This window comes from Chiloscyllium punctatum, chromosome 32, assembly GCF_047496795.1.
Source record: "Chiloscyllium punctatum isolate Juve2018m chromosome 32, sChiPun1.3, whole genome shotgun sequence".
Classification (NCBI taxonomy): Eukaryota; Metazoa; Chordata; class Chondrichthyes; order Orectolobiformes; family Hemiscylliidae; genus Chiloscyllium; species Chiloscyllium punctatum.
Window position 1 is genome coordinate 37,319,789 of NC_092770.1, and position 24,212 is coordinate 37,344,000.

A 24,212-nucleotide genomic window follows, 5' to 3' on the forward strand; every position below is an offset into this window, starting at 1 on the left:
TGATATTAGTTTGCAAATGACAACAAGCAAAAAGATTATTTTCTAACAGTCACTTACCAACTGTCTGAGCTACGTTACAGCTACAATCAAGCCTGCAGACTACAACTGTATGAAATACTAGAGAACTGTTGCTCTCTTTCAAAGGCAGTAGGATGGTACAGTTAGTTAAATTTTAAAACTAAAAGTTTAAAAGGTGATTAAAGGGACAGTTTCCAATCTATTAAAACATTCCTAGAATGATGCATAGGAAAAGTACAATGAAAATAAAATTCTGAATATTACAAAAGGCCTTACCTGAGTCCAGAGGTTAGTTGATTCTATCATTTTGCTTCTTGGAAATGGTGCAAAAATTTTAAAAAGCCACATGTGACATTAGTACTCTTTTTATTGGCAGGTTTTAAAGCAGCAATCTGTAAAGCTGCAGCATTAAAAAGTAAAAGTGAAGTGGAGAAAAGAGAAGCTTTATACTGGGACACATTACTTTCCTTTTAACAATTTAAAATAGTACTAAAAAACACAACAAGGATAAAAAGTAAATATGTAAACATGGATTGGCATTCCATTGATATTCTGAATGAATTCTAATTTTAAAACCTACTGACTGGATGTCAATATAGTCAGCATTCTGGATGTAGGTTTGCTCGCTGAGCTGAAAGGTTCATTTGCAGACATTTTGTCACCATACTAGGTAACATCTTCAGTGAGCCTCCGGGTGAAGCACTGGTGGCATGGCCTGCTTTCTTTTTACATGTTTAGGTCTCCTTGGGTTGGTGATGTCATTTCCTGCGGTGATGCCATTTCCTGTTCTTTTTCTCACGGGTTGGTAAATGGGATCCAAGTCAATGTGTTTGTTGACAGAGTTCCGGTTGAATGCCATGCCTCTAGGAGTTCTTGCATGTGTCTCTATTACAGTGGTGTAACAACTTGCTGCCACAGCTTCTAGTACCCACTTGTTAGCACTGCTACTATGATGTGTCTGTGCTTTTATATATAGTTAACCCATGCACAGAAATTTGAGTTCTTTTGAGTTATGTGTGTACACTAATACGACATCTCAGACTTGTATATATAGTCTGGGTTATAAGTGTCCTTAGATTGCTATTGCATTACAAACTGGCTGACTACTTGACTCCTGACTTAGTGACAGCTTGCTTAATTGCTGACTGAATAAAGGTCTGAATGTAAAGAGACTGAGATGGAGATCTTTTATACTATACCATCACATATTATAAAATAATCTAGCTGTTTTAAAAAATTCCTAAGTCCTAAGGAACCTGTTATGCAGAAATTCAAATTGAAACATGCTTTAAAATCACAGATCACAGCATCCTTAATGTATCTTATTAATAAGCCCACCTCCTGAGAAAGAAATAAAAACAGAAATTGCTGAAAAATCTCAGCAGGTCTGGCAGCATCTGAGGAGAGAAATCAGAGTTCATGTTTCTGGTCCAGTGATCCTTCTTCAGAACTGATGGTAGTTAGGAAAAAGTCCCTGCAGAAGATAGGGGGGAGGGGTAAGGAGTAAATGATAGGAGGAAATAGAGCCCAAAGAAAGAGAACAGTTGGACAAAGGAGTGAATGCCGGTCAAACTAGGAGAATGAATAGCTACTAATGGAGACTATTAGTGGCTAACAATAGTGTACAATAGCAGACCTTGTGATAACAAGGCCTGGTGTGCTGGGGGTTGGGGTAAGGACATGGAGAAGGTGCCTTAAGCCCTAAAATTGTTGAATTCGCTATTGAGTCGAGAAGGCTGTAGAGTTCAGAAACAGAAAATAAGGAGCTGTTCTGCCAACTTGCACTGAGCTTTGCTGGAGCACTGCAGCAAGCCTGAGATAGAAATATTGTCGAGAGAACACTGTGGTGTGTCAAATTGGTAGGGAACAGGAAACTCAGGGTCTTTTCTGTGAACAGAATATAGGTGTTCTGCAAAGCGGTCACCCAGTCGACGCTTCATTTTCCCAATGTAGAGGAGACCACATTGTGAGCAGCGAATGCAGTAGACTAGGTTGAGTGAAGTTCAGATAAAGCACTGCTTCACCTGGAAGGTGCATTTGAGCCCTTAACTGAGGAGGGAGGAAGTAAACTGGCAGGTGCTACAACTGGCAGGTTGCAGGGGAAGGTAGCAAGGGGCTGTGGAAGGTGTTGGGAGCAAAGGAGGAATGGACCAGCACATCCTGGAGGGAATGATCTTTGCAAAAGGCTGACAAGGGATGGGAGGGGAATATGTGTCTGGTGGAGGTATCCAGCTGGAGTTGGCAGAAATGGCAGCTAATGATCCTCTGGATATAGATGCTGGTGGGATGATAGGTGAGGACGAGGGGGACCCTACTGCTGTTGTGGGAGGGAAGAGAGAGGGTGAGGACTGAAGTATGGGAGATGGGTCACACCCAACCGAGGACACTGTCAATTACGGTGCTGGGGAAAACTTGGTTGAGAATGAGGTTGATATCTTGGAGCCACCCTTGTAGAAGTTGGCATCATCAGAACAGATGCGAAGAAGAACGAGGAACTGGGAGAATGGAATAGAGTCTTTACAGAAGGAAGGAGCAAATGTTCCTGAGAAAGAACCTATTGCCCACAATCCATCCAGCTTCTATTAAATCTGGAACTGGATGGATTGTGGGCAGGTTGGGATCTTGTTTCCAACTTATAATATTTTAATTCACCTCCTTCTCCATTTCTCTTGGGGTGAGAGTAAGAGGTTACGATTAATTCCTAATATGTTGAACGTGAGATAAGGAATAAAAATGTTGAATAAACTGCAGCACTGCACCTATTCTGCCCTAATCCAGCTTTCTATCATTATTACCCCTTCCCACTTTCTATTTCTATTGTGCCCTCCTCCATGCTTCACCCAGATCTCTAATTCTGTTTTTTCTTTTTGTCCCACTCCTGGTTTTGAACATTTGCTCTGCTTTCCCCTTTGATAAATGAGGAAAGTACATATTTTGCTCTATTTAGTCCTAGTTAAAGATCAACAAAGTTGGAATTAGCTAACAGTGGAGGTTAATTGGCAAGTGTGTGTTTTACCTCAGGCCAAATCTGATGTTCAGAAGTTTAATGAAGAAGAACCTTTGCTGCATTGTCAAAGCAATGATAAAGTGTGAACATTTCTGTCCTGGAATATGTGCTCAGAATTCATTCTGAGTACGTAGTGCAGCAGGATGTAACGAGGTTTGCCCAGGAGCGCAGAGAGTACAGCAGGCATATGACTTGCATCTCAATGTGTGATTCTCAAGGGAAGGAAAGGATAATGCTTTCATTCTGAGGAAATCAAGCAACCAGCAGATTTTAAAAGAAAAAGAAGGAAGGACATTCTGGCTTGCAGGAGATATTGGGTAGTATTAAATGGTGATGAGAGAGGCTTGCCTCAGAAATGGTGAGACCAGAAGACCCTGAAATGTAGGAGCAGAAGTAAGCCATTCGGCCCATCAAGTCTGTTGAGCCATTTAATGAAATCATGGCTGATCTGATAATCCTCAATTCCATTTTCCTGCCTTGATTCCTTTACTGATTCAAAATCTGTCCATCTCAGCCTTGAATATACTTAATGACCCAGTCTCAATAGTCCTTTGTAATAAAGAATTCCACAGATTCACCATCCTTCTGGTAAAGGAATTCCTCCTCAACTCTGACTTAAAAGTGCGGCCCCTTATTCTGAGAGCCGGTGAGAGATCTCATCGGTGGCCTGCTACCTTAAGTATCACGCGGGAAAGTAACTGTGTAGCAACAGGGCTCCCTCAGGATCAAGGGGCCTAGGGTGTGGAAATCCTGTTCTCTGATTGGCCAGCAGCTCTCAGAGTGGGAGCAGTGGTAGATGCTGGCAGGGCTCAGGATCACTGAAGCACCCAGGCCATAAGACAATGATGGGGGGAAGGGAAGGGGGGCTGGGGTCAGGGCTGCAGGGGTGACAGAGTTAGGTTACACCAAAGCAAGGGGTATTATTGCACTGCCTACTCCATCTTTCCTGATGCCAGTGAATGAGGGCCCCATGCCACAATCCCACAGGCATTCCTAACAAAGTTTGCTTCTGGAGTGGACATCAATTGTATCTGAGGGCCGCAGTTGGAGTCAGTGTGGGAAGGCTGCTCATGATCTTCCCCACCCTGGATTAATTCAGGGCAAAGCAAGAAGGCAGCGCCCTGCTTTCAAATTAATTGCCTCTCTATCACGAAGCACACCTTGGGAGAGGGTATTAAATTCTCTCCATTGTGTAACCATTGTTGCCAACACAAATAGGCCATGTCTTATTCAACAGTCATTTAGGGGGCTTATATGGTACATTAAACTACACTGATCAGAGGACACCTTACAATTAGGATTCAGAAAGTAAAAGGAGTGTTGTATATTGTTGCTTTAGAATGAGGCGGTAGGCTTGAATGAGAAGCTAAACCATGGAACAATGATGATGTGTACCAGCCACCAGCAACAGATGTATCACAGCATAAAACAGTGATAATATAGCCACTGTTCTGTGACATTGACCAAGAGAAATCAAAGCCTTTGCAGATCTCAGGTTGAACAGAGATGTATGTGTGCGAAGGTAATTGCATAGAAGTGAAATATTGGAGGCCAGAGAATTGAGCTGTTAGAGTAGAATGGGAAGTGGCTAAACAAAGCAAGTCACAAACTGGGAAAACTATATAGAGGGCAAAAGATCAGATGAGTAAGGAGGAGGGAAGATAGACTACAGTTATAGGCGATTTGACCAAGTGGTAAGCAGAGCAAGATTAAAGTCCTGGGGTTAAGGAAGAACTAATATCACCCTTCTCTGTTCAGGGGCAAGCAGCAGTGGCAGTGGAAATGAGCTGCAGAGGTAACTGTTCATCAGGATTGTGGCGAACGTTCAATGTCCACCCCATGGCTGAATGGCAGTTGAGTTGAACAATGCAAAGGGATAAAAACAATGCCTTTTGGGGAAGGAATTCCATTCTCAAATTTTGACAGCAAGTACTGAGGGAAGGTTGCAGCCACAGTTCCAATGGCAGACCCATATAGAAGTTGGGCTAGAGATGACAGGGAACACTTTTGTTGAAATTTAAATCAAATGAAGGATCAGTACTTTTTTTTAGAAAAGCTGCTTTCTCATCACTGTTAAAAATCTGATTTTCAGGAAGCTCAGTTTACAGATCCATGAATTCCTGCCATTTAATCAGTGGATCACAAACACAATAATATGGTATTTAACCTGAATTTTAACAAAAGAGGAAAGCATGATCCAAAGTGATGGTTCGCAAGGTTAAGTATTACAATATATTCTCAACCATCTAACAGTGAAAAGCAATAACTGCATGCTAAGCTGTGTTTGATGAAATGTTCAGATTAAAAGAGAACTTGTGAATCTTTCTGAGAAAAGGAGTTGAGAGAGTTTATTGGGAGGTAAGTCATTAAATGCATTTCATTACATACACTATTTACATCAATAAATGTTTTGTTATGCTCAGCAAATAAAATAATATTGTGCTGCTCCCATCAGCCCGAGTCATAAATCATCCCTTTTTGCTTTAATTCTTCTGAATAATTCCTTTTTAATAATCCTCTCATTCAAAGCTCTGAGCTGTCTTCCACTCAATCCTTCATTGCTTCTTTTAGGTCAGAAGCATTAGATTTGTTGATATTCCTGCCAATTAGAACCCATATTATTTGTCTCCCAAATGCAGTCCAAGCCATTTATATAAATTCCCAACTGTGTAGTTGATTTATGGGCACATCTTTCTGCATGTGCTTACCAAGCAGCACATTTATTCACTGATGTTTACTGGATGGTCTCTCTCTTAGCAAATTTATATTGGAAGTACCGTTCTCAATTTCAGTCTACCGCTGTAGAAAAGGTTGCATCCAGTTTGCAAAGTGGCTTTTGCTACAGATTTCAAAACAGCTGTATGTGTGTAAGTTGTTTTATGGTTATCATTTGTAATTATTGACTGGTGCCAGTCAAGATAAACTAAAGCTATAGGAGGACCTCAAGAGTGCAGCAGTAATCTCAAATTGTTTTGTGTACCTGTATCACTGAAGTATCATTCCTTGGCAGCAGAACATTTGAACAGGTCCACTTGACTTCTATGTCATGCCACTGAATACAGCAGAGGCTGCCTTGCTTTTGGAACATGGTGAAAACTAAATTGATTGTGTGAACTACAACTAATGATCACATTATATCTGCAATGAGACTGCAAATATGCCATCAGTAATACCAGCAACAATGCCAAGTAGCCCACATCAATATAGTATTCAATTTCCAATTATTCTCAGTTTAATTCAGTCACATTAGCCATTTTCTGTCGTGATATTAATTTTCTCAAACTTATTTCCTCTATAGTGATTTCTAATAAAAACAGTACTGATCACCTAAATCCATCCCAAAGTATGCCTGATTAACAAGGTAAGTAATTTGTGATCTACTAGGACCACTGCCTCTGGAGCCTTTTTTATAAAATTGCAGTAATCATGCAGAAAATTCTTGGGATATCAAACCACTCGCACTGTATCCCAATAGCTCAAAACAGTGAATTCTGAAGCACATCTGTATCAACTTTTCCAGATCTTCAACCATTGGTGTCATGGAAATCTCATGCCTATGGCCCAAGCACTTTATTAGTATTCAGTTGTAAGACAAATGTTGTGCTTTACCTATTACCATGCAGTGGTTTATTATCAAGGCGTTCTCACGTTTTGCAGTTGTCACTTATTAAGTAGGAAACAATTAGTTTAACATTAGATTCTGGAGAGCAAGCAGTCCAGCTCAATTATTTTATATGTTCATTGGATATTTGAACATTACTGTCAAGACCATTTTGTAACATCCATCCTCAATTGCTTTGAGAAGTTAGTGGGAGTCACTGTCTTAAACCACGGCAGTCTGGATGGTGTAGGCATAGTGTTGGAAGTACAGTGCTGTTAGGGAGGGATTTTAGAGACTTTGACCCAACAAATATTCTTCCTTCCATTTCATGTTTTCAATGACAGACAGTTAACACTAAATTTATTCTGTCATTGCCTTTTTAAATTTAGTGCAACTATTCTGTCAGGCTACAAAGGCTATGGGAACAAAATTGGACAGCACCCACCCCTGTCATTTTCCAATGCCTGTTCTTCAGATCCTGGGAAATCTTTGAGCTTCCAACTCATTCACATCAATACAGAGTTCAGCCTGTGCTAAACCATGTAGTCACTAGTTACATGCCTGAGCCAAGGCCCAAAACCATGAGAGATTGACATGAGATACAACAAGCCTACACCACTGAAAGTGTATCGAAAGGGTTCGCATTTTGACTGGAGCAGATGCTGAAAGTCATTTTAAGAATGACTGACTGTGACCTTGGATAAACACAAAATAATGCAAGTTGCCAGAGAATAAGGTCCAAGGTTCTCTGCTGCAGTGGTGGAGGGTAAGGGAGAGTTCTATTCCACTAGCCTGCCAACCCACCCCACGTCCCATTCCCCACCACAAGCAGTAGCCCTCAACTGGCAGACATTAGGACCCATGGACTGTCAGGCTCTGGCTGGTAGCTTCTGTTGCCCCTCGTTGCCAGTGTCAAGGATTGTAATGTGGTAATCGATATTTAATGAGCTGATTCACAAGTGATGGGGTGATTTTGTTTTTCACCAGTGAGGCTGACATTTTAGTTGACATCTATTGTGCCTGCCACACATTTTTATAAAATGGGATAATTCTACCCATCATTAGGTTAGTACAAAAGTCCAGCAGATGAACAGGAAAGCAAGTAGAATGTTAAAAGTCATAGAGTCATACAGCACACAAATAGGCCATTCAGTGTAACTCAGAGAAAGTGAGGACTGCAGATGCTGGCGATCAGAGTCGAGAGTGTGGTGCTAGAAAAGCACAACAGTTCAGGCAGCATCCGAGAAGCAGGAGAGTTGATATTTTGGGCAAAAACCCTCATCAAGAATGAGGCTGTGAGCTGAGGAGGTGGTGAGATAAATGGGAGAGGGATGAAGCTGGGGGGGAAGGTAGCTGAGAGTGTGCAGGAGAATTGACATTTTGGGCAAAAGCCCTTCATCAGGAATGAGGTTGTGAGCTGAGTTTCTCGACTGATCTCCAGCATCTGCCATCCTCACTTTCTCCTAATTGATTTTAACCTTACTGCAAAGCCTCTTCCAAGAATGCCGACCTTGAAAAAGTTCTCCTCCTCTCTCATTCAGCGTAACTCAATGCTGACCAGGTTTCCTAAACTGCAATCCTCCAAGTTGCCTGCACTTGGCTCATATCCCTCTAAACTTTTCCTATCCACGTACCTGTCCAAATGTCTTTTAAATTTTGTAACTGCACCTGTCTCTACCACTTCCTCTGGCAGCTCCTTCCATGTACATGTTATCCTCTGTATGGAAAAGATTGCCCTCAGGTCCTTTTTAAATCCTTCTCCTCGTACCATAAACCTATACTCTCTAGTGTCAGATTCCCCCATGTATTTGCTCATCCTTGTTTTCTTTAGGCGTAATGTCTAAAAATACCTTCAGTTCTCCTGATATTAATATTTTGAGAGTCCTAATTTCCAGCCTTATTCTTCCCTTCTCAAAATGTTATCTCTAAACTTTTTCCATTGTTTTTCAAACCAAAGTTGTAAGCTTGCCATTAGCAACTTACTTGTATTAAAGAACATTCCTTCAAAGGTCCAGTTCTTGTTCATGTTAGAACTTCACCAATTTCAAATTCTGCAACACTAGCCTCTTCCATTATATGACCCAATTACAAGGCTTATGTTTTTGTAAGATCCATTGTATCAGTATACTTTAAAAGACTAAAACAATCTTTAAGTGCTTTGAAGGCAAGTTGTCATTTGAATTGATGTGCAATCTTAACGGCAATATACAATTGTACATGTTTATGTCATATAAAAGTCTAATTTTGCAACTGGCCAAATAGATGCTTTTTGCATTTTATAATATCACATATGAGTTCGATGAATGAGAATTTATTAACTTTTATCTTCAAGTGAACTTCAGCACAAATTAATTGTCAAGAAAATGAACCAAAATGTAAAAGCAAATGAGAATCAAATGACTACAAAGATTATTCCTCTAATAGTAGACCATAGATCATGATTTATAAGTCAACCCGGTACATAAGACAAGTTTAGTATGAAAGATCACATTGTGGCCTATCCTTAATGTATAAGTCAACCTTTTCATTTCTACTAGGAAGGGCCTAACTGTGACCCCAGGCCAATGGCAATGTGGTTGACTCTTAATTGCCCTCTGGGCAATTTGGGATGGGCAATACATGCTGGTCTAGTTAGTGATGTCCTCATTGCATTTTAAATGCTATATTCACAATCAAAATTAACTTCAATGTTTGACCTCAGATATACATCTCTTTCCTCTCATTGTAAGTTGGCACATGAGATCAAGCAGGTGATACAGGTCATGTTGTGAAGAAGATGCACAGGAGGGTAAGACACGGTTTGCCACTTTAATTTTTTCCTTGGTTGCAAGGAAGATGGGTGAATCAAAGGGAAAAGAAGAACCTCCCTTATCGGTTTACAATCCCCCCTCAACTGATGTTCCTTCATTTCCTACACTGGGCACATTGCACATGCAGGCATGAGGAAAGGGAAATCTGCCCAGAGGGGATTAAAATATCTTGTGGTCACTTCTAAATGACGGTTGATCTTGCTACACAATGCTCTGATTTGTCCCCTTTCCTTTCAGGGATGTATTTCGTAGAGGAACAAAACCCATATGTGGTTGTTTCAGTCACAATTACAATTTTCAGATCCTGCCTGTTGTCCTGCCAAGACAGATGAAGAAAATCCATGAATGCAATGCTGGCTTCTCTGTTCAGCTCACAAAGTACCCAGTCAAATAGTAGCCTGCAGCTGGGGCAAGTGTGCATTTGGCAACCTGCTGTAACTGCTGATCTTTGATGGTTCTCCATACCATCAGAGACACTGCCTCCTTTACGTTGCAGTAATGCCAGGGATTTTACAATGCAACACTCAGTCTCTGATGGATTACACAATTTATTCATGGAGTGCCTGGAGCCACAGAGGCAGAAGGTCTTGCATTAATCTATATATTTGTGTTGAACTCAACTTCACGTGGCATCAGAGCTCTGATATTTGAACTACCTTGGACTAAGAGTCTGAAAATCAATTATAATTTTTAGTCCTAATCCTATCCAGTAACCCTTTCTGCCCAATGAAAGCATGCATGCATAAGGTATTTGTTTCTGGGCTGTGAATCAGCGATGAAAGACAGTCGATCCCAGTTGAGTCACTAGGCCATGTGTGAGTAAAGCCATTGAGATAAGATACGGAGGATAAATGATGCTTATCAAATTGTATCATCCTAAGGAATCAACACCTTGAGAAAAGACAGTACACAAAAAAATTAAATGTTATTACTAATTTGCAGTTCTATTAAAGTAATCATGGGATAGCACCTTTCTTTTTAAACTAATGATCATTCCAGGAAAGTGGAACGGCAGAGACACAAAAAGATGTGTTTCAAAGTGATAACAAACACGTTCTCTCTAAGACCACACTGAAACAAATAAACAGGTTCAGCCAGACATCAGAAAGCTATTTGTAAGTGTACAAAGATAAGTCTGTTTGTAACATGAAATGGTTTGTGTTGTAAGCGGTCCATAAAAGCTTTTGAATTAGAGACTAGAATTCCATTAATCCATTTGATCTATTTATCAGATTAAAGAGGCCATGTCTTGTTAGAATACCGTTTAACCTGCAGAGTTGCTACTGGTAGTTGGCTGCTTTCCTAGCATACTGCTTTGATTACAGCCCTTCAGGCGTTTTTACCATGAGTGAGCACTATTGATGCCAGCCTTGTGATTTTCCCACTATTGATGGCACTCAAATATAAAAGGGCCTGCCCCTGGAGTTCCGATTAAATTGCAGATTCAGGTTTTCATAAGGATTGTGATTTGCCATTTTCAACCTCATACAGAAAGCAGAAAGGTGAGTGGATCAGATTGCCTGCCCATTTTTACATCCTGTCTGCTTTTTTAAAATTTTCCATTGACTTGCATTAGGTTAAAATGCTGTTTTGAGAAATTCCATGTCTATACAGAGTTACTTCACATGCTCAAAATAGATTAGATTACTTACAGTGTGGATACAAGCCCTTCGGCCCAACAAGTCCACACCGACCCTCCAAAGAGCAACCCACCCAGACCCATTCCTCTACATTTAACTTTTCACCTAACACTACAGGCATTTTGGCATGGCCAATTCACCTGACCTGCACATCTTTGGACTGTGGGAGGAAACCTGAGTACCCGGAGGAAACCCACGCAGACACGGGGAGAACGTGCAAACTCCACACAGACAGTTGCCCGAGGTGGGAATTGAACCCGGGTCTCTAGCGTTGTGAGGCAGCAGTGCTAATCGCTGTGCTGCCCATTTTATATTGTTTTATATTGTGTCCTAATATAAATATACAACATAAAGGGAACAATTTATACCTAACCCAACAAATGGGAATTTCAGGAGAAAGTGAGGACTGCAGATGCTGGAGATCAGAGCTGAAAAATGTGTTGCTGGAAAAGCGCAGCAGGTCAGGCAGCATCCAAGGAGCAGGAGAATCGACTTATGCCTGAAACGTCGATTCTCCTGCTCCTTGGATGCTGCCTGACCTGCTGCGCTTTTCCAGCAACACATTTTTCAGCAAATGGGAATTTCACCAGATCAGGTGGGACACTGATTTTATATCCCATTCAACATTACTTACTTACCTCAATGGAGAATAAAATTGGGCAAGGCATGAAGTTCATGTATATAACACCAATTGAGCGTGAAATCAGAATTCTACATGATCCCGTTAATTTCCTAGTTAGGTTAGTTAACATTTACCTCAGAAAAATGAGCAATATCAGGCAAGCTGGAGTCTGATGATAATATCACCACCCTGTGTCTACTATCACTCCTGCCATTGAACAGAGAAAGTAAAAATCTCATTCATCTGTGCTACATTTTCAAAGAACAACAAAGAACAAAGAAAATTACAACACAGGAACAGGCCCTTTGGCCCTCCAAGCCTGCACCAATCCAGATCCTCTATCAATAGACAATAGACAATAGGTGCAGGAGTAGGCCATTCTGCCCTTCGAGTCTGCACCACCATTCAATATGATCATGGCTGATCATCCTTAATCAGTATCCTGTTCCTGCCTTATTTCCATAACCCTTGATTCCACTATCTTTGAGAGCTCTATCCAACTCTTTCTTAAATGAATCCAGAGGCTGGGCCTCCACTGTCCTCTGGGGCAGGGCATTCCACACAGCCACCACTCTCTGGGTGAAGAAGTTTCTCCTCATCTCTGTCCTAAATGGTCTACCCTGTATTTTTAAGCTGTGTCCTCTGGTTCGGCACTCACCCATCAGCGGAAACATGTTTCCTGCCTCCAGAGTGTCCAATCCTTTAATAATCTTATATGTCTCAATCAGATCCCCTCTCAGTCTTCTAAACTCAAGGGTATACAAGCCCAGTCGCTCCAGTCTTTCAGCGTAAGGTAGTCCCGCCATTCCAGGAATTGACCTCGTGAACCTACGCTGCACTCCCTCAATAGCCAGAATGTCTTTCCTCAAATTTGAAGACCAGAACTGCACACAGTTCTCCAGGGCCCTGTACAGCTGCAGAACAACCTCTTTGCTTCTATACTCAATCCCTCTTGTTATGAAGGCCAGCATGCTATTAGCCTTCTTCACTACCTGCTGTACCTGCATGCTTGCTTTCATTGACTGGTGTACAAGAACATCCAGATCTCTTTGTACTGCCCCTTTACCTAAATCTGCCTTCCTGTTCTTGCCACCAAAGTGGATAACCATACATTTATCCACATTAAACTGCATCTGCCATGCATCTGACCACTCACCTAACCTGTCAAGGTCACCCTGTAATCTCCTAACATCCTCCTCACATTTCACCCTGCCACCCAGCTTAGTATCATCAGCAAATTTGCTAATGTTATTACTAATACCATCTTCTATATCATTAACATATATCTAAACCTGTCACCTATTTTCTAAGGATCTCTATCCCTCTGCTGCCCATTCACGTATCTGTCTAGATACAGCTTAAATGACGCTATTGTGCCTGTCTCTACCACCTCCGCTGGCACCACATTCCAGGCACCCACCACCCTCTGCGTAAAGAATTTTCCACTCATATCACCCCTAAACCTTCCCCCCTCTCAACTTGAACTCATTACCCTAGTAATTGAATCCCCCACTCTGGGATAAAGCTTCTTGCTATCCATCCTGTCGATCACCTCCCATGATTTTGTAGACCTCTGTCGGGTCCCCCATCAACCTCCGTCTTTCTCATGAAAATAATCCTAATCTACACAACTCCTCTTCATAGCTAGCACCCTCCATACCAGGCAACATCCTGGTGAACCTCCTCTGCATCCTCTCCAAAACATCCACATTTCTTTGGTAAAGTGGCGACCATAACTGTACGCAGTATTCCAAATGCGGCCAAAACATAGTCTTATACAACTATAAAGTGACCTGCCAACTCTTGTACTCAATACCCTGTCTGATAAAGGAAAGCATGCCATATGCCTTTTGACCACTTTACTGACCTGCGTTGCCACCTTTAGGGTACAATGGACCTGAACACCCAGATCTCTCTGCACCTCAACTTTCCCCAGGGCTTTTCCATTCTAGTTTGCTCTAGAATTAGATCTTCCAAAATGCATCACCTTGCACTTGCCCAGATTGAGCACCATCTGCCAATTTTCTGCCCAACTCTCCAACGTATATTCTGCTGCATTCTCTGACAGTTCCCTTCACTGTCTGCTACTCCACCAATCTGAAACTTGCTAATCAGGCCACCTCTACCTTCCTTCAGATCATTTGTGTATGTCACGAACAATAGTGGTCCCAGCATGGATCCCTATGGAACACCACTGGTCACAGTACTCCACTTTGAGAAACTCCCTTCCACTACTACTCTTTGTCTCCTGCTGCCCAGCCAGTTCTCTATCCATCTAGCTAATAAACCTTGGACCCCATGCAGCTTCACTTTCTCCATCAGCCTGCCATGGCAATCTTACCAATTGCCTTACTGAAGGCATTCCTGATGTAGAGCTTATGTTCAAAGTGTTGATTCTCCTGCTCCTCCGATACTGCCTAACCGGCTGTGCTTTTCCACTTTTTGACTCCTTTTTACTGAAGGCGTTTGACAAGTGATAGAATCAGCAATCGTCGTGGTTTTGTTTATTTTCCACATCAAATTGAAATTGCCCATGTAAGTGGGCCCATGCAATCTTCCCATAGACAGGAAGAGATTAAGGTTCGAGGTGGGTGATGACCCCACATGCACATTCTCTGTTATCGGTAATGCCATTGACAATCCTAGGAGAAGTTTCTATTTCCTATTTTTGTCAGGTTAGGTGGAATTGGAAAGTTTCTGAATACCCACCTTGTTTGAAAATTCATGAACATTCTGTACGGAGGTGAGGGATGTGTCTACTGTGGAGTCAGGAACATTCTAAATATTAACTGTTTTGATAATTACAAATGTGCTTCTTTGATGCAGTCTTATAGTCCAAAGTGTGTGTCCAAAGTATACACAAGGATACTTTTCTCAATGTAAAAGTTCAAAATTGTGGAAACAGTACTGGAAATTCTGTTGTTACGCTAGTTTAAGTATCTAAAGTGCATTATGTTTGGTAAGAATAGGCCTACAATGTTCACATTGGGAAGAAACCAGTGTTGTGTGCCCGAACAGCTTGGATGGACAATACAACTGCTATAGCTTAGAAAACATTTAGCCATTGGTATACCAGTTCGAATAGATTCCATTGGTTGGGGCTCTAATGATTTATTCTGGCAACTGAGCCATTATTAATGCATGGCTGAATTTCAAAGCCAGTAATGCACTTATCTCGATCAGGCATTAAATGCGTAGCTCTGGATGTAGGTTTGCTCGCTGAGCTGGAAGGTTTGTTTTTAGACATTTCATCAATCCAATGAAACCTAAACACATAACTAGAAAGTGGGCCATGCCACCAGTGCTTCATTCAGAGACTCACTGAAGATATTACCTAGTATGGTGATGAAACATCTGAAAATGAACCATTCAGCTCAATTAGCAAACCTACATTCAAAACCCTCAACCTGAGCTACAAATCTTGGCAAAACTCGTTAACTGCATTGTTTTAAGAGGTTATTAAAGATTATCTATCTTTTTTGCAGTTACTGAATAGATGTTTGTTTGCTTTTGCAACTGGATGACCATTTGAAGGAACTTAAAATTATTTTCTCATTGAGTCTGGAGCTTTTCCTGCCAGTATAAATCATTGTTTTTGAGTTATCATTCTGTTAGGTTGTTAAAATATTATTTTTTTTCATGTATATTTTAAATATTTTGCATTGCTGTTACATAATTCTTCAGGGCAGTTCACATGGATATTGGGTGAGTGACTATAGAGGGTACATGGTGGAATTAAAAAAAAAATAGGAGAATACAAGAGATGGAGAGGGCACAGAGGCTGCGACATGGGTGAGGGGCTGAATTTTAGGGGCATAAGAATGATGAGCAAAACTGGCTTGGTGCCCTTGCAAATCAAATAAGCCCCTCTTAGCCAGCATACTTCAACAACTGTATTCCTCCAGTGGGAAATGTAAACCTATTTCCCCCAATTCCAGGAAATGTTTTTGCAAGGTTTGTGAAGGTTTGTAAACATTCCAGAATATGTAAATATGACATGTAAGGGTAGGTGATGGGCCTAGAGTTCTGAAATCAAGCAATTGTCTAAAATGCTTTTCTTGACTTTTTCTTTTCTGTCTCATGAAAATCTAACAAGTCTATAATTGGTCTATATTGATCACCCACCTGAAATGGGAAATATTTTAAGTCATGACAATAAACAACTACTGTATTAACATGTCCTGTTCTGGCACCTCCTGTCTTGTAAAAGTGTCTAATCTTTGAAATGTATGCTATTATATTTATTTGGAAAGCATTTTGAAGTAGGAGAGAGCAGTTATGGTTGGCAAATATGATGGAATTATAACTCCATGGTGGACTTGTTATTTTTAAAGCTAAATCCCCACTCAGAATCCAATGATTGATAAAGTTTGTTGTATCATATGTCGAAGATTCCAAAAAAGGCTGCAACTGAATATCAACTAAGTTGTATAGCTTTTTGAGGTGGACAGGGGAGAGATAAGGGGTATTGGGAAGGTATATGGGAATTGGTAGTGTCTGGCTGGTTTGGGGGATATAAAGAATGCTCATGGGAGACTTGAGGTCAAAAAGAAATTGAAAAGGAGTTGAAGATCATCAAAGAGATAAGATATTGTGGGGAAGTTGTAGGTCTTGAGAGATCAGGGCAGGGATAGGGCTGGCCAAGGATCACAGGCTGGGTTGATGATATATGTGATTTCGGCAGAGACTGAGGAGAAAGGAAATATTATCACTACTTTGCTGTGGTAAATGCATTTATCTTATATGTCCAGCCTATTGCCCCTCCCTTTATATGTCAAGTTTCCCAGCAACAGTGTTTAAAAATAGAAAAAAGAAATCCTGCTAAGATGAAGGGATTCAGTCTAGTCGAAATATTTCCACAACCGACCCAGCTCCATGAGAGTGGAAAGGTCACCTGCCCTGCTCCCAAAGCTTATCCTTCCCCTGTTAAAACCAGCAAGAGACAGGCTTGAGGTGGTTTAGGTTTGCAGTCTGTAAATGTTAACATTTGAGATGATGTAACATCAGCAGGTGAGAATTCATAAGTAATTTTCAACTTCCAAGAAGTACTAGTTCAGACAGGTTGCATTAGCTAAGTAGACAAGGAAAGTACTCTTACCATGACATTCAGAACAGTTTAATGAGTCAGGAGACCTTGACATATTTAGGGACTGGTTTTGAGTTTTTCCTGAGAGCCAAAGAAAAAAATTATTTCGCCTCAAAGTTTGATTTATGTTGTATGCACCAACTCAATAAGAGGTCTACACTCATTATGACAAATATCATTTATGAAAGATCTTGTTTCTTACGGTTACAATTTGTTTTTAATTTTTAAGGTTCTATTTGACCAAGTTCACTGTGATAGTAAAACTAATCATGCTGGAGCCCTTCACTGCACCCTGCCCGGATCTTCTTGTCTGGCCTGGTTAAAACCTATTCAATTCAACCCATGCAGTTTCTCATCATTCTGCCACAATTTTCCGTTCATGCTCACAAAAATGCAATCAAACGGGGGTGGGAGTGCCTGGTGAAGTTGATGAAGGATTGCACTGTGACATTAAAGATATTTGGAAGAGCGCTGAATCAAGCTCAGGATGATCAGAAAGATAAATCAAGGACTTTCCAGAACTATCTTTGTACCTTGGACCAACAGTGTTTCAGACTTGCAGCTACATGCTAATTTTGTCCCTAGGCTTCGAGATCTAGGTTTTGCCAGGGAATGATCCAGCACTGGAAATGCTCCAGGGAACTCCAATAGTCCAAGTCATACAATAGAGGCAAAACTGGCAAATTTGACTCATCACTACATAATGTAGCTACACTGTTGCAGTCTATTGCCAGGGTAGAGGGGATGAGGAATATTGATCCCATTGCCACCTCCCTAATCTGTTCACTTATTACAGCCAATTCTACACATCTAATTATTGCCATATTCTTCATAGGCACTAAAAATACATTTCTACCATGGTATGCCTTATTTGCTGGCATGGCTTTCACAGTTTTTTGATTTATTGAAGATCGGTTTTATATTCAATAGCTTAAAATGGCTTTGGCATGAGATTAGCTTGTCTTTGTCTCCCAAGCTGCAACTCTGCCTGAGGAGGAACCACTTTAACAGTGGTTTGTCTGTGGTGACCCTCCATCCTATAGATCACTATAAAGCAGGCCTTCTTTGACATTGCACACTATCAGAGCACCAGTCCCATTTTCTTGCCTGAAACCCATAATGATCCAGGTCAGACTACTTGCGACATCTAACTTAGCAACTCTTATGACTGCATGATCTTTGACATCTGAATGGCAGTTCAGGCAAGCTGTCATTCAAACAGTTGAATGACAGTAGTAATTGAATTTTAAATTAATCTCTCTGAACTTAAATGAAAGCATGAAGAGATAACAGGTATTTCAGTCAGGAGCACTGGCATACTATGAGTGAAATATATCTAAGTACACTCTGATTAAAGTGTAAATGAAACGTCTGGAAAGGGAGGGATCAGAGAACCTATTAAAATTGAGGTTATGACTAGCAGAGGAAATGTCTTTTGTCCTCTGTGAGTAGCAAAACCACAGTCAGGTTGTCAGAAAAATGAAGATTGCATACCAAGATGTGATACTAGTAACCTTTGCTTTAATTACTTCAAGAATCGCATAAGAGCAGGAAGTGAATGTAATATACCATTGATGTTACATCTGAATGCAATCAAAGAAGGGCTATAATGTATTTCACACCCAACAGAGTGCTTTATTTGCTAGGTTGCCCTCAGCTAAAGAGAGATTTTGTTTCTCTGAAGGCTAATCCTTTCAGGTGAAATGCTGAGTTTGTGAATTGTAAGATTCAAAGTGCTTTTAAGATTGTACAACCCATTCATCAAAGTGCGCCCGTGCTGTCATCTTATGGAGCAATTGGAACTGGTTTATATGATATTTAGTATTTTAATATGCTCTTGAAATTATTGCTTCAAATTTTATTTTTTTATATAATAAAATGCAATATTCTACATTTTTTTAAGATGTAAGGTTTAAAGCTTCCTTTTTCTGGACAGAGACTATTTTTATGGAAACTGTGCATTAAGTATGTACAGTATTGCTTCAGGTAAAATTGTTCCTTTTTCTACTTGTCTATGAGGCTGCACAACTGACATTTAATTAACCAACAAATTCAAAGCTCATTTTCCAACTATCCACGAATTAGCCTTGCGACATACCAAATTGTAATATTCAATGCCATAAGAAAATTCAAAACATGAAAATACCTTTTTAGCTCTTCAAGTTCTGCTCTAACTAGTTCCCATGCTGTTAACATGCACATTTGGGCTACCTCAGTTAGAGAGAGAGTGCTAATCAACTGCATATTGTACCCTATGTCTGCTGCTTCATACTAAATTTGATTTAGGAAAGTCGATGAGGCAAGGTTTGTGAAGGTTTGTAGCTCAGGATGAGGTTTAGGTTTACACACGGATGAAAAAAAACCCACCATTTCGACTGGGACAACACATCTATCCTGGGACAGGCTAAGCAAAGACATGCCAGAGAATTCCTAGAGGCCTGGCACTCCAACCACAACGTCATAAACAAACACATAGATCTAGATGCCATCTATCAACCCCTCAGAAAATGAACAGGAAATGACATCACCACAAACCCCAGGAACCCCAACAAGGAGAAAGGTATAAATAGAAAGCAGGAGACAAGAGCTTCGCTTCACTTGGAGGTCGCCACTGATGATGTTACCGAGCCAGGTAATGAAACGTCTGGATATCAAACCTACAGCTCAGCGAGCAAACCTGTACCCTAAAGTTGATGAGGACTACCTCCAATATGCCCTGTACAGTTTACTGTACTCAAATTTGGATTATACAGCAGAAGATCTGTTTTTTCATGGGGTAATGGTCAAGATTACAAAGACAGAAATAAATTGCTCACAATGAAATTCTTACACATACCTTGTGCATATTTTTATGAACTATCCAAATGTATAATTTGCATGCTCATCAAATTGTCACATTTTGCTTCACATATGCTTTGCGTTTATGTCACATTGAATGTCTTCTCATTAGAGACTATTACACCCACAATTTATGAAATAGCTGAAATTATGTATTCATTGTTGTACAATTGTGCAAGATCTCATCAGTAATGAAATTGTGACCTTCTGGATGTAAGTGGATCTGTAGAATCTGACATAATTATCCCACGGAGCTCAGAAAGATCTACAGTGCAGAAATTCATTGCTGGTGGAATCTCAGGGCAAGAGGCAATTTAATTGTTAATTGCAAGTGTAACTCCAGGTCAACATGGAATTGATAGTACAGCAGTGATTGTCAGTGAACCCATCTGTGTTAAAACGTAAACTGTTATGTTCTATAAAACCTAAATATGTTGCACATAGATTGCAAATTTCTTGAGACTAACTCCTCAACCTTTAGATTCAACTCTTCTTTTTCCCTGCAACTCTATTGTGAAACATCTATAAACAAAGCAAACATTCCATTTGTGTGACACTGAACTTAATACTGTGGCTGAGAGTAAACATCTACAAGAAAGATAACTTCCATTTACCCAACCATTAATGTAATAAAACATCCCAAGGCACATGAGAAAAGCATTATGAAACAAAATGTGGCACATATCCACATAGGGCAAGGCTATGTTTTAAACAGCATCATCAAGGAAGAAGAAATAGAGATGGAGAGTTTTAAGAACCATCACCATCATATATGTTTTGCCTCCAGCAGTATTCATACTTGATGTAGCAATGTTTATTTTAGCTCCGGTAGCGTAGTACTATTGCAATGTAAAGTTTATCACAGTTCCTGATATAAACATGTAAGATGGGGGCCAAGATCTTTGTACTCAGGTCACATGTTACGTATGGTGCACTGATTAAATGAACAGCATATCTCTTAAAGATGTACTGCAGACCAACTGTGAGACATAACGCAGCTTATAGACAGAATTCCAGATGTTGATAATCTGAAGGCACGTTCACCAATGAATATCAGGAAGGCATTAAACAGGATGTAAAATGGGTCGCTAGCCAACCCATACTATGCCAATACTAATTTATAACTTTCCACTTCAGTTCATTAAGCACCCAACTGATCTGTACATCCTGTTTTTTTTAGGCTTCCATCTTAAAAAATGCAAGTAATACTCCTTTTCTTCTTTGTTATGGGAATGCAGTATTTTAATCGTGCACATCAAGAGTCTGCAGTTTTATTAGTGAGGAAAAACTGGAGCACATCATGATGCAGTGGCAATAAAAATAGTTTAATGCTTCTCAAGCAGCTAATGAGCCATAATGTTAATGTCAAAGAGTTTGTTAATGTGCCTATGAAGCATGCATTTTTTGTGGATAATGGGTTCATAACATTTACACAAAGATTTCATTAGCAAACACTGCCGAAATTTACTGGATACCTCTGAGGGAAGAAATGAATGTTTGAGTTTCATTAGGAGCCTAGAATATGCAAGTGTTTGTTTTCGATACAAAATGGGTCTCCAACTGGACATAATATGCTTCTTCCATCTTTGGGTTCTCAGCAGCTTGCAGAAACTGGTCATAAAATTGTAAGTAATTATTTTTTGAATTCATACCATTGGAGGAGCTGAGGAATATGATTACGTTACTGTAAGCCAGTATTGACCTATTGGCCACTAGCCCTCCAGGTTTCTTGCTGTACTCTATCTTTGGGATGACTGGACAGTGGAGTCAAACAATATATCTAAGACCCTGTCCTGCAAACTCCAAGAAATTGACCAAGGTCCCCCTTCAGTTGAATCCAAGGCTTCAGAGGCTGATGTCTTGCAGGAGACAGAATATTCACACCATCCATTTATAACTAGAAACTGAAATGCTCCAACTCCTATTTTGTAATTATGAAGGAAAGTGAGTTGTTTTGGTGGGTAAACATGTTGTACGTGTGTTCTTTCAAGCCAGACATAACCAGTCATGGATCACAATATCTCCTCTTCCAGCCTCACTTTTTATTCAATCAGACTCTTCTATTATGAAGTTTATTGCATTACTGAAACTGCTTACATGTTATTTGATCATCACCTGCGTTACTACGTGGTCAAAACGTGTGGCGCTTGGAAAGCACAGCCGGTCAGACAGCATCCGAGGAGCAGCAGAGTCGACATTTCAAGCATAAACTCTTTATCATTTCTGATTAAGAACTTATGTCCGAAAAGTCAACTCTTCTGCTCCTTGAATGCTGCCTGACTGGCTGTGCTTTTCCAGCGCCACATTTTTTGACTCTGATCTCCAGCATCTGCAGTCCTCACTTTCTCCTACATTACTACAGAGTTTATTAGAGGAGTACATTGGCCATAGATCTGTCTCCTGAAAACGACCTCTTTATTGACTCCGTGATATCATTACCATTGGTAATGTTTAACCCTATGAGACAACATTTCTGAATTATTTCTCACTATAGTTGAAATGTTACAGACAATCTTGTCAACACCGGCAGACTTCCTCAATTAGTATGAGAAGGCTCACTGGACCCAAAATATTAACTGCTTTCTCTTCACAGTTGTTGTCAGATCTGCTGAGTTTTTCTAACAATTGTTCTATGAGATTTTGTTTTACTTCGGGATGCAAATTTTGTAAAAACTTGGGATAGCACAGTGGCTCAGTGGTTAGCACTGCTGCCTAACTGTACCAGGGACCTGGGTCCGATTCCAGCCTTGGGTGTCTGTCTGTGTGGAGTTTGTATGTTCTCCCTGTGTCTGCGTGGGTTTCCTCCAAGTACTCTGGTTTCCTCTCATAATCTAAAGTGGTGTAGGTTGAGTGAATTGGCCATGCTAAATTTTCCACAGTGTTCAGGGATGCATAGGTTAGGTGCATTAGTCAGGGGTAAATGTAGGGGAATGGGTTTGGGAGGGTTATTCTTTGGAGGGTTGATGTGGACTTATTGGGCTGAAGGCCTGTTTCCACACTGTAGGGAATCTATGAAAATGTTTTCCATAGTTCCTTGAAAGGAGAGTAGCAGATAGATAGGATAAGGAAGAATGTGCTTGGTATGCTTTCCTTTGTTGGTCAGAGTATTGAGTGCAGTAGTTGTGAGATCATGTGGCGGTCATATTGGAAGGATGTTGTAAAACTTGAAAGGGTTCAGAAAAGATTTACAAGGATGTTGCCAGGGTTGGAGGATTTGAGCTACAGAAAGAGGTTGAAAAAGCTGGGGCTGTTTTCCCTGGAGCATCGGGGGCCATGGAATGACCTAATAGAATTTTATAAAATCATGAGGGGCATGGATAGGATAAATAGAACAAAGTCTTTTCCCTGGGGTGGGGAGTCCAGAGCTAGAGGGCATAGATTTAAGGTGAGAGGGGAAAGATATAAAAGAGACCTAATGGGGAAACTTTTTCGCACAGAGGGTGGTACGTGTATGAAATGAGTTGCCAGAGGATGTGGTGGAGGCTGGTACAATTGCAACTTATAAGAGGCATCTGGATGAGTGTATGAATAGGAAGGGTTTGGAGGAATATGGGTTGGGTGCTGGCATGCGGGATTAGATTAGGTTGGAATATCTGGTCAGCATGGACGAGTTGGACCGAAGGGTCTGTTTCCGTGCTGAACATCTCTATAACTCGAAAAGCTTGAATAAAAATGACAGGCTTTCTTTTTATGTACTAACCAGGAGACAATCTGCACCTTTAGTTTGCAGATAGTTTAAGTTTAGTGGTAGCCTCTACCTCGCAATTTTAACGTACTTTCTTCTGGCTGCTTTTTTGGTATACTGTGCCTTCGTTTTGCACTTCTGCCTGCTTAGATGCTGCCTGCAGGTCTGGTAATGGGATTTGTACACTACACATTAAAATATCAGCCTTGACTCAGTGGCAGCCCTCTCACCTCTGAGCTGGAAGGTTGTGGTTTTTTTTAAGCGTCACTTAAGACTTGAGCACATAATCCAGGCTGACATTTCAGCACAATACCAAGGGAGTGTTACACACTCAGATGTCTGTCTTTTGGATCAAAAATGAGGCCCTGTTTGTTTTCCCTGGTGAACATAAAAAGTCCCATAGCCCCTTCAAAGACAGACATAGGAGGCTTTCTCCTTCTCCCAGCAATATTTATTCATCACTGAACATCACTGAAACTGATTATTTGGTTATGTATCCCATCGCAGTTCCCGCAACCCTGGCATACACAAATTGACTGCCACATTTCCTACATTACAACAGTAACAGTTCAAGTGAACTTGAATATCAAGTGTTTATTTTCCTTCCACAATAAATCTGCTTCTGCAAATGAAATGAATCTCACATGAATTGAATCAAATCAAGTCTGTAAATTTAAATCATAAACAATGACATTACTATTGAATCTGACCTGCAAGTTTGAAGGAATTCCATTTTTGTTGTGTAGTGACAGAATTAAGTCAAGCCTGCTGATTTCTCTGTCTAGATAGTAGTGAAAAAGGACAGAAATCTGAATAGGAGGTCCAACCAGTGGACTTGAATTGCCTTTCTTTGGCCATGTTGGGTCTATGTGTCTTCCTCATTTCGACCCATTACACACCAATTG